At 39.3% G+C, this 11,250-nt stretch overlaps 1 pseudogene across 1 annotated transcript; it reads left to right on the forward strand.

Annotated features, from left to right (window-relative positions):
* The first annotated feature begins 1,243 nt into the window (after positions 1 to 1,243).
* LOC307112344 (E3 ubiquitin-protein ligase RBBP6-like) lies at positions 1,244 to 11,247 on the forward strand (annotated as a pseudogene). The gene is made up of 3 exons (XR_013815301.1): positions 1,244 to 2,383; positions 6,568 to 6,667; positions 9,606 to 11,247. The product of XR_013815301.1 is annotated as an E3 ubiquitin-protein ligase RBBP6-like (transcript).
* Positions 11,248 to 11,250: the final 3 nt, after the last annotated feature.

An 11,250-nucleotide genomic window follows, 5' to 3' on the forward strand; every position in this document is an offset into this window, starting at 1 on the left:
AAGGAAAAATATTCCAATCCACTGAGGGGATTCTTGGCACAGTTCCCGGCTTTTATAATTAGAAATGAGATTTCGGACCTGCCACTGAACAGGCATTGCCCTGATTGTGGGAATTCAGAAAGTTCATGATTGCTAGTTTCTGTTCCCTCGTTTATAAATTGGAGATAATGGTAGTGCTGACCACTTCGGGTTTATTGTTGGTGTTAAACTGACATTGATTGAACCACATTTATTGACACACACTGAACTATGTACCTGGCATGGACCTAAATAATGGAAATGTACTCATTTATTTAATTCATAGCAACCCAGTAAACCAAGTACCATTTTTTTTTTTTTAATCCTCACCAGAAGAGATGTTCTTATTGGTTTTTTAGAGAGAGGAAGGGGGAGAGAGAGACAGAGACAAAGAAACATCGATTGGCTGCCTCCCATACTTGTCCTGGCAGTGGATAAAACCCAAAACCTAGGTATGTTCCCAGACCAGGAATCAAACCCACGACCTTTTCGTGTATGGGACAACACTCCAACCAACTGAGCCACCAGCCAGGGCCAAGTAACATTTTTTTAATGGAAATTTTTAGAAATTAAATTTATTGGGGTGACAGTGGTTAATGACATATCAGTTTCAAGTATACAGATCTATAACACATCTGTAATCTTGCATTGTGTGCTCACCTCCCAAAATACAGGGTGTCCCCCAAAAATGTATGGTAAATGGTTATAAATTCTACCCTGGGGGCTGCTTCATAATTTCCATTAGAATATCTTAGGGTACCGAGTTTGTTGGAAGGCTAAGTTAGGGGGTGCGTGCATAGCAACCATAATGTTTACTTAAATTGGGAGGCTCGGAAGAGATTGGGGTTGTAGGCCAGGGGAGTTAGCCGGGCATCCCTCGGAACCCCACTTGTGGTGCAAACTAGTCTGGTAATAGCTGCTGAAATCTGAGCTCCCCCCACAGAAGCGCCCTATGAGTCGGCCCTCTTTCCTGAAATCTGAGCTCCCCCGCCAAAACCGCCCTATGAGTCGGCCCTCTTTCCAGTCTCCCCCTCCCTTTTGAGGCCGATGGTTTCTTCCGCTCTCTCGGCTGGTTCCGGTTCCGCGCTCCGGCGTCACAAAGCGCGGGGTCACGTGGGCAGAGTGCGCTTTGTGACGCCGCGGGCCCCGCCCCTCGCCGCCGACGCGCGCACGCCGGCCCCGCCCGCAGGCGCCGCCCGTGCAGTTCCTGCTTAAGAGACCCCGGAGTGGGCGCTCGCTTGGAGTCAGGCCGCGTCCGCCATAGTGCCTGGTCTGGAGGTGTCGCCGGCTCCTAGTGAGGGCCTGGGAGCGGCACGGGGCGGGACAGAAAGGAAGCCCTCATCGTCGCCCAGCGGTTTCCGGGCGTGTTCTCGTCGTTGTGGGCCTAGAGGCGACGGGAGCGGAAGGCGAGAGAAGCGCGGAGCACTCGGCGTGAGGAAGCGTCTGGGAGCCTCGGCGGCGGCGCCAGGTCACCGAAGCCCCCCGGCCGCCGGCGGGGCCCGGGTGGTGAGGCCGCGCCCGGAGCCCGGTGGAGGCCCGCTGCCGGCTTGGCGGCGGCGGCGGGGGGTGGCGGCGGCCTGCGAAGGAAGGCCTGTTCCCCGCCGACCGCGCGTTTGGGCCTAGGCCGCGGCGCCGAGGCCTCCGGGGAGCCGGAGCCGGGGCGTGGGGGGGCGGGCCTGGGCCTGGGAGCCACGCCGGTCGTCCGCAAGCCAGGAGGAGGCGAGAGGCCGCTCGTGGACTGCGGGCCTAGGCCCTCTCCCCTCGGCCTTCTCGCGGGGCCCGGGTCACCCCAAACCACGGAGAGAGCCACCGGGAGGTGCGGCCGCACTATGGACCCCTGACCCCGCTGGGTCACTCGGACTTTTAACGTGTGGACTGACCGCGACTGACTGCACCGTCTGCCGGCCCTTAGCATGAGCGAGGGGGACCCGGCCGGGTGACGCGGTGCCCGTTGGCGGAGCCCCTGGCCCTCCCGCCCTCGTCCGCCCTCCTGCGCATGAAGTGATTCCGCGGTCGGGGTCTGGATTGCGGTTCTCACGCCCCTGCTGTGGGGAGGGGGTGTTTAATCCGAGGCCTTAGGTCCTTCGGTGTCTTGTGAGTGTTTTGTGTATGTACATATTCTGCTCTTAAGTTTATAAATATACATATATTGAGCGTGTCCACGTCTCCTCGCCGAACCTTAGGGAGTCCTTTGGCACCATGTCCTGTGTGCATTATAAATTCTCTTCCAAACTCAACTATGACACCGTCACCTTTGATGGGCTCCACATCTCCCTCTGCGACCTCAAGAAGCAGATTATGGGGAGAGAGAAGCTGAAAGCTGCCGACTGCGACCTGCAGATCACCAACGCGCAGACCAAGGAAGGTAAGAGCACATGGACTCGGTGCCGGTGGAGACACCCCGGTGGGGAGGTTCCCAGCCGAAGACTAACCGCCATAATGGCTCTTGTGGGTCTTTCCGCGGCTGTCGGCGCAGCCAGGGCTTGCAGCATTCGGCCTCGGGGTTGAACTGGCTGTATCGGCTCTGTGCGTCCGGGGATCTGGAACGGGCCAATCCTCTCGGAGGTCTGGAAAAGGCTTTGGTGGGAGAGGATGGGGGTTCTTTGGGAGCTTGCCCCCCTGTTACTTCTCTAACTTTATAACCTAACAACTGTTGGGGGCAAATTTTTTACTTTTCTCCCTTCTCCTGTCTATTTTAATTTTGGAGTTGTCTTTATTGTAGAGAAGAGAGCCTCACTTTAATATTTTGGAGGATTTAATCCAGCCAGTCTTCAACGTTGGGATTGCTTTAGTCTTGAGTGCAAATTTCAGAATTAGTAATACAGCAATTAAGTGGCTGTGCTCTTGGTTCATTTTTACTAAATATAAAAAAGACTTTAAAAAAATGATGGCTAGACTTTACATAGTGATGTTGATATTAGGATACTGAAAAACAGCAGGCTGCTGCCATATGAGTACCAGTAACCCGCTGATTGTACTCTTATTTTATATGCATTTTTTTATAATATTGAGAGTTTTAACAGTAGATACTGAAAATGTGACATGACCCTTGCACATTCTGACTCTGAACTTGGTTTCTTTTTCTCAGTATTGTAATGCTGATCTGTAGTTTTCAGTTGGTCAGTCATTTGAGTTTTATTGATGGCATCAGAAGAAATAGAGCGAAGTTCTAATTAGGTTAGGGTTTTTCTTGGTTACTAAATTTGGTTTATGGTAACAAGGGTTCTTTTAATTGCAACTGGGTGGGGGGGGGAGTCCCCCACTTTTAGCCTGTTGTTTGGTAGATAGAATGTCTTGTGATGGTAAAGAGCTGTTTTCCATTTACATCCGATAATAAGTATGATTGTATTATTGTGTTAAGGAACAGCACTATTGGCAATCATGACTCAAAAATATTCATTAAGAAAGAATTTTATTTATTCACGTGATAATGTGTGAAAGAATATTCTGCCCCCCCCCCCCCCGCCCCCTTTAAAAAGTAGTTTCATATTTAAGGGACACTTCACGTGAGGCCATGGTAATTGTAATTATGTGTAGCATCTCTATACTTAGGAGAGGAAAAACTGGTGGTCACGAAGGTTTGAAAAACAGCTTTTAAAAATATTCAAGAAAATACTTAAAGGGAATTACTTTTTCTTGAAGGCCACCAAAAACATTCCTTATGTATTATACTTTACAGAACAGGTGACTTTATAAGAGTTTCAGGCCATCTTGATAGGGGAATGGTACTTATGAATGAAAGACAATACAAATAGAATTAAAGAATATTAAGTCAATTTTAATCATTAGGTACTATGCAAGCTTCATATTTTATTGCAATATTACACAATTTAATCATTTGGGGCTAGACTTTGTCCTTCTTTTCCACCTAATAATTGAACACAACTTTGTTAGAATGGAGTAAATTTGATGGAATAAGGTGATGGAATTCTTGTTCAAAATTTAAGGCTTTTGTGACATGTTATTTTTTTTTCTAAGCCAGGAAATTATGTGGTACTTTATTTTGATAAACGCTGAAAGAGAGGGGAATGCTTTCTTTGCCCAACAGCATGTTTATTTTATATATTTGTGTGAACTGTCCTTATTAGAGAGAGCTTTGATACTAGATTGGTTAAGAGAAGGAGCTCCCGGGGAGGAAGCTGCATTGTTTGCAATCCTCACATTAGGGGAGAAATACTGTAGTGCAGAGGACAGTCACTTAATTAGTTTTATTGGAAATAGTATCCAGTGTCATGAGACAGCTGAGTAAGAGTCCCCCTTAGTTTTAGCACCATCCAGTGAATTAAAGAGTACAGAATAAATGCTTATAGCTTCCTAATAGGAGATTGTATGTTTTTCCTATATAATTTAACTATATAACTTATTTACCTATGTTTCTGCACACACACACACACACACCAAAAAAAACCAAAAAACAAAAAAACCCTTCACTTGAACTTACTGCGAAAGATTTGGAAGCTGGGGTGAAGTATTTTTAAAATACTCGTATTATACATTTTCCTTCATTTCTCAAATGCTCTTGTTTTTTATTCCATCCATGATGTGCATGTTTTTGGATTAAAAATTATCATGGTGTGTAGAAAGAGTCTTTTGAAGTTAACAGGCTACTTAAGGGTAGAAAATCATTGATGTAATTCAGGTACATAAAAATTAAAAGGTCAGTTACAGTGTCTGATGTTAGAGCACCTAACTTTTAGTTTGACACAGCACTTTGTTGATTAAATTAATTGTCCTAGAAAGCTACTGTGAACACATTTGCTATTTTTCCCCCATTGAACACTTTTGAGAGTTGTTACACATTCAGAAACTGTCAGGTGTTTGACACCAAGTTTTGATTCTAGAATTTGCTTTTAAAAGATTCTCCATCTTAGTTCCCAATATTTCTTAGCTTGCTTAGAATCTGGAACTGTCATAAACTATGCAAGATGATAGTTACATTGGTATTCCTGGATCTAGGAAATTGCATCATTCTAACTGAATACCTGTGAGATACAGCCTACTGCTTGAAATATACTGAAAATAACCCTTTCCTGAACAACTTAGTTCATAACAGGAAATACCAATAGTACTATGATTTAAAAGAATAGAACTGATAATATATTTTCATATTTATATTATTTTTACATATATATGTATATATATGTGTGTATATATATATATGTGTGTGTGTGTGTGTATATATATATATATGTATATATGAAAATGCTTAGATATGTGATAAACTTGAAATAATTGGAAGTCAGTCACTTGGTGGTAACTTACATGAAACAAGTAAACTCATAACCTTAACAGAGTAAACCCTAATGTCTGTCTGATTGTGTGATTAAGGGAGTTGGATACATTTTTTCATCCTTCTCCCTGAATTGGATTATTTTTCTTCTTGGTAATTTTACTAGTTCCTTAGCAACTCTTTTTACCATAGTTAAATTCATTGGTCCATTTACTCTTTAAATTTTATTCTTAGAGAAATATTGCAATAATAGTTCAAAGAGTAGAAAAATAGGATTCACTAATCTTCCCATTTGTCTTATCAGGAATTGACATCACTGTTCATCCAGTTGTTTAAACCAGAAACTCAGAAATTCATGCCCAATTCTTGTTTCTTCTTCACCACCACCACCACCACCCCCCATCCCAATTCAATTCATCCACAAGCCTTAGCAGTTCTGCCTCAAACATTCTGACTCTCCATTTCTCTCTCATATCCCAGCCCAGACCATCCTTATCTCTTACCTGGACTGCACAGCAGTGGCCCTATTAATTAGTCTGTTTCTACTTTTATTTCTCTATGGGTTCATGCTCCACTTAGATAAGAGTTATCATTTTGTTTTGTTTTTAACAAAACTTGCATTGTTTTTGTTTAAAATCCTTTAATAACTTTCTGTTGTATTTAGAAACAAAATATAAATCAATGTATGATCAGTACCTTTCTGCCTGTATTTCACATTATTTTCTTTCATTTTCTTTAGCTGTTCGGCCTTTTTGTTTTTCCAAGTGCTTTCCTTTCTATCTGAAACATAGCCTTTTGCACATCTGGCTGGCCTCAGTCTTTTAAGTCTCAAATGTCAGTTACTTCCTTGAATCAACATTCTATTCAAAGTTGCATTCCACTTAATTCTTTATTACAAAACGCTTTCTTCTGTATTTAAACACGGCAATTTAAATTTTCAGTCTCTTTCCCCCAGTAATACTTAGTTTAGGGGCTAGGAGAGACAGACTTTCTTTGTTATAAATACAGCTTTTTTCATAGTTCAGATGTTCAGCATTAGTGGCTAAATTAACTGAAATTTGGGGGTCCACAAAAGTGGACCTTCCAGGGCCAAGAACCAGTTGACTATTTGGTGTCCTTGGAAGAGAAGTCCCTTACGGCTTCGGACATTTTTTCTGACAGTATCGGTAATCCAGATGCAAGGAATACGTAGTTATTAATGCTCTTTTATATTTAAGTTTATTTCCCATAAAAGTCATGTCTGAAGTCCTCTAATTCTTGAGGACTGTGATTTTACCCAAATCCTCAAATAGAAATTCATTTCTATCATTTATTTACAGAATATACTGATGATAATGCTCTGATTCCTAAGAATTCATCTGTAATTGTTAGAAGAATTCCTATTGGAGGTGTTAAATCTACAAGCAAGACGTACGTTATGTAAGTATCAATTTCATGTATTTAAGTTCTCAAAATAATAGACTTTTGGTATGAGAAAGAACCAGGGATGTTTTAGAACCAAACCTCCGATATCTCCTCAATCATTAAAACTGTGATGATTGGTTTGTTTTTCCTGATTTCTTCCCCCAGGTAGATTAACTTAACTGTAGTTAGGAGTAAGCACCATTAGGAAGATTTTTGCTCTATATAGGTAATATTTAGAAAGACAAAATGATGTTCAAATAGTGAACAAGTATTTCTGTTCCCTTCTTTGCCTCTACACTTTCTTTTTTCCACCTACTGTTAAAAAATGTATATGAGTTTCTTAAGAAATCTGTGCTAAATATTTCGTCAACATCAAGATTATTAAATGCCAACATTTGCTCCTCATCAAAAAAGGGTTTTGTCAGGAGGCTAGAGAGTTTATAGGATTTTTGAGCAGATACTGGAATTAAACTTAGGTTTGACTATACTTAGTGCTTCACACTAATTTGTGACTTTGGGTAAGTTACTTAAAATCTATACCTTAGAGTTCTCAAAATGAAATAGGGATATGAATAAACAGTGCCTGGTACATGGTAAATGACCATTATTGGTAAATGACCAAAACACCAATACTTTAGGACTCGTCTGGAGCTTAACAAGGAGGCAGGGTTAACATTTTATATCTTGTAACTTCCTATACTTGCTAATTTATTTATTTTTTATTTTTTAATATATTTCTTGATTGATTTCAGAGAGGAAGGGAGGAGGGGAGAGAGAGAGAGGAAAGGAACATAAATGATGAGAACCATTGATCTGGCTGCTTCCAGCAGCACGTCCCCTACTGGGGATCGAGCCCCCAACCCAGGCACATGACCTTGGCTGGAATCAAACCTGGGACCCTTCGGTCCACAGGCCAACGCTCTATCCCCTGAGCCAAAGGAGCTAGGGCTTTCTTGCTATTTTAATGGTGATAGCAAAATCATAATATGTGAAAAGGACAGCAACTTAGACCATTTGTTTTTTTATTTAAAGATTTTTTTTAATTGATTTGGGAGGGGGGGTGACATCTGTCTGCTGCCTCCGGCATGCTGTCTACCAGGGGTCGAGCTGGCAACCTTTTGGTGTACCGGGTAACACCTAGCCCAGTGGTTGGCAAACTCAGTCAACAGAGCCAAATATCAACAGTACAACGATTGAGATTTCTTTTGAGAGCCAAATTCTTTAAACTTAAATTTCTTCTAACGCCACTTCTTCAAAACAGACTCACCCAGGCCGTGGTATTTTGAGGAAGAGCCACACTCAAGGGGCCAAAGAGCCTCATGTGGCTCACGAGCCGCAGTTTGCTGACCACGGACCTAGCCAACTGAACCAAACAGGCCAAGGGGCAACATAGGCTATTTAAAGGATAGTGATTTCCCCTTAGGAGTTAGATAGCCTTATTTATAATTTTGGCAAATTCTGCTTTTGGTTAATGAAAAAATTCTTGAATTTGCTAATTTATCAGTCCTAGGAAATGGAATGTGTCCTTAGAATTGAGGTACAATCATTTCTTAGAGCTTCACTTCGTGTGGGCAAGTATTCATTCTTACAGATTATTCTGATTGTTTACTGTAAAGTTCCATTCCATTTGGAAGTCCTTTTGTATAATATCTTCTGTATAATAACAACTTAAAAGACTGAATACTTCTCTTTTTTTTTTTTTTGCTATAAATGCCAAGTGAACTATGTGTTTTTTGTGTAATCTTAAGAAATTATAAGGAAAAAATTAATTCCTAGAATCTAGTGTGAACCTTTTAAAAACATTGAGTTTTAGATTTATTTTTTTATATATTCAAAAAAACTTGGGGAGTTATTTGAAGTACATAAAAAAATAAGTTGGCTGTTAGAGAATTGCATGTTAATTCACTATGGGTATGATTTCCTTTGTAGTATATTTGACTCCTAAAATGCCTCTTGAGTTTGTTGAACAAATATTAGAAAAAGAAAACTTTATTTTTACCTCAGGACTTCTAAATCATGCACAAACTTAGAAACTCCATTCAGGTTCTACACATTTCTGAATAGTCTGGACAGCATAAACAAAAACTAAAATTAAAAATAAGCATATATATTTAGCAATTCAACCTCTGGCCTGTTTCCTGTGAGGCCTTAAAAATTTTTTTTCTTTTGGGGTTTGTGTGCTCTTTAAAAATTAATTTATCCAATTATCCATAACCATTTAACTCATTCTTTTGACTAAAATACTCTGTCAAACTATGTTGTATTTTTCTGGAATTTATAATTCTTGTTTTAACTATCAACCACTTTCTGGATTTGAAATCCAGTTTTTGGAGCACAACAATTTCTCAGGGATCCAAATTACAAATATTAACGATGGTCATGCTTTAAGAAAATCTGATGTGTGAAAATTTACATCTGTACCTATTAAGAATTGGGAAAAAGTTTAAAAAATAATAATAAATAAATAAATAAATAAATAAATAAATAAATAAATAAATAAAAAGAATTGGGAAAAAGTTTAGTAATAGAAATAGTTCTTAATAGACGGAACTATTCTAAGTGGCAATAAGTCAAAAGGCATGTGAGTTTACGGAGGTGGATTGTCAGATGTGGGAGTCATATGGGACATTGTCTTAATAACTGTCTCATACTTACATTTCTCAGACCATTATTCTAATGAACATATTTTCACTCAAATGCCATCCATCTTTCCTGGAAGATTCTAGAGGTCTGGCAGGCCTCCAGAGTACTTTTTTTTTTTTTAATCACAAATGCATCTTAAACTGATAGTGTTCAAAGGTGGTAAAGATTAATTAAAGTAGTGTATTATTTTGGAAATTGGCTGTTTGTAAATCTTTGTCCCAAAGGAAAATTGTCCTGCAAAAGTGTGATAGAGATTAAATCCTAAATAGCTGTTCATAGAGCTAATGTTATTTTTGTTTTTTTTTTTTAGAAGTCGAACTGAACCAGTGATGGGAACTTCAAAAGCAGTATGTAAAAACACAATCTCACACTTTTTCTACACATTGCTTTTACCTTTATAATGTTGCAGTGAAGTGAATCATATTAGACCTTAATATCCAACTGATCATAGCACATATTGTAAATAAAATGTATTTTGATGACAGCTCAGTTGAATCTGGATATATGTGGCATAATTTGCACACTTACTTTGTAGAAATGGGTAATTTGTGCCCCAAGAACACTGTTTCGTATTAAATGATAGCAACCCTGTATGACACTGTGTTGTACAGTTAATGTATGATCCTTTTTAGATCATGTAGGTTTTACATTACTGAACATGATAACATGTTCTGCATCTGTCTGTCTATAGTTAGTATTTTGTATGTATGTACAGGCTGTTGTGTGCTTTTTGTTTCTTGCAATAAAAAAATGTTTGGAATGTATATTTTGCCATTTTCACGTTGTATCACTTAGTTTTTGTTAGGTTATTTTTTTCTGCCTGATGGATGGCTTTTAAAAGGGGGTTAGCAACATGCAAAGCTCCATATTAAAGTTTGATGCTTTCTCCAAGTTCAGACACATCAGAGAAGAAAGCTTTCCAGAGACCATTGATGCAGCTTTATTATTTAGTTTTGCTTTATTTGGCAATTTTGAGCTCCTATTCTTTGTTTCTGTCCTTACTTTAAAGTGAAACCTGAAATTGGGCCCTCCACCAGGATATCAATGTCTCCTCAATGATTTTGATGATTTTATACAATTGAGTACATTGTTTTCAAATTTTAATATAAGGTCTTTCAGTTCCAGTTTGCTCAGTTGTCCAAATTAAAATTTTTCCCTCTTTCTCATAAAATAATAAGCTAATTGAGAACTGTACCTTATCAAAGGTAACTACCCTTAACCAGGGTAACGTCTTAATTTTATCACAGATTAACTTGAAGTACCACACCATTTTGACTTTGAGCTAATAATTAGTAGTAGTCCTCAGTTGTGGGTGAAGCATCTGTTTCCAAACACAGGTCTGCAGTAATTGGTTCTGTAAACTGGATGGTTCTCTAAACATTTGACTGCTCAGGCTGATTTATACACAAGATGTCTGAAATCTTCATTTAGAATTCAAGGGTACTGCTTGCTGTTTCACTTTATCCTTTTTAAATACTGATCTTGAATTGTGTATTAGGCATTTCACTAACCTTGGATCATTGGATCTTAAACATGATAATATAGAAAATCTGAACTTTGGACTTGTTCTCTAAAGTATATATGGCCTTTAGTTCCCATGGAATTAAATACAGTGATTCCAAACTCATAGTGTTTGGGGTGGCCCCCTCTTTTGGGGTATATGGGTTTTTGTTTTTTTAAGCATAATGCTGTAAAAACTGTCCAAGTTTCTGTTTTGCTGGTGGTTTAAAACTGATTTTTTTAAAATGTATCCAAATGCTAGCACAAAATAGATGACTATCCTGGTGACTGTAGTAGTTAATGTAACACATTTTGTATAAAGTACATTTTATATAGTATTTAAACTAATTCAGATGAAGTTTTATTTCTTGAAAACAGTTATTTCCTTTTTGTTTATTAGCATGTGTATAAACACAGATCACATGTTCATAAATAAAGTTAACATTCTTTTAGCC

The sequence above is a fragment of the Cnephaeus nilssonii genome (genome assembly GCF_951640355.1).
Source record: "Cnephaeus nilssonii genome assembly, chromosome: 2".
NCBI classification, from domain to species: domain Eukaryota; kingdom Metazoa; phylum Chordata; class Mammalia; order Chiroptera; family Vespertilionidae; genus Cnephaeus; species Cnephaeus nilssonii.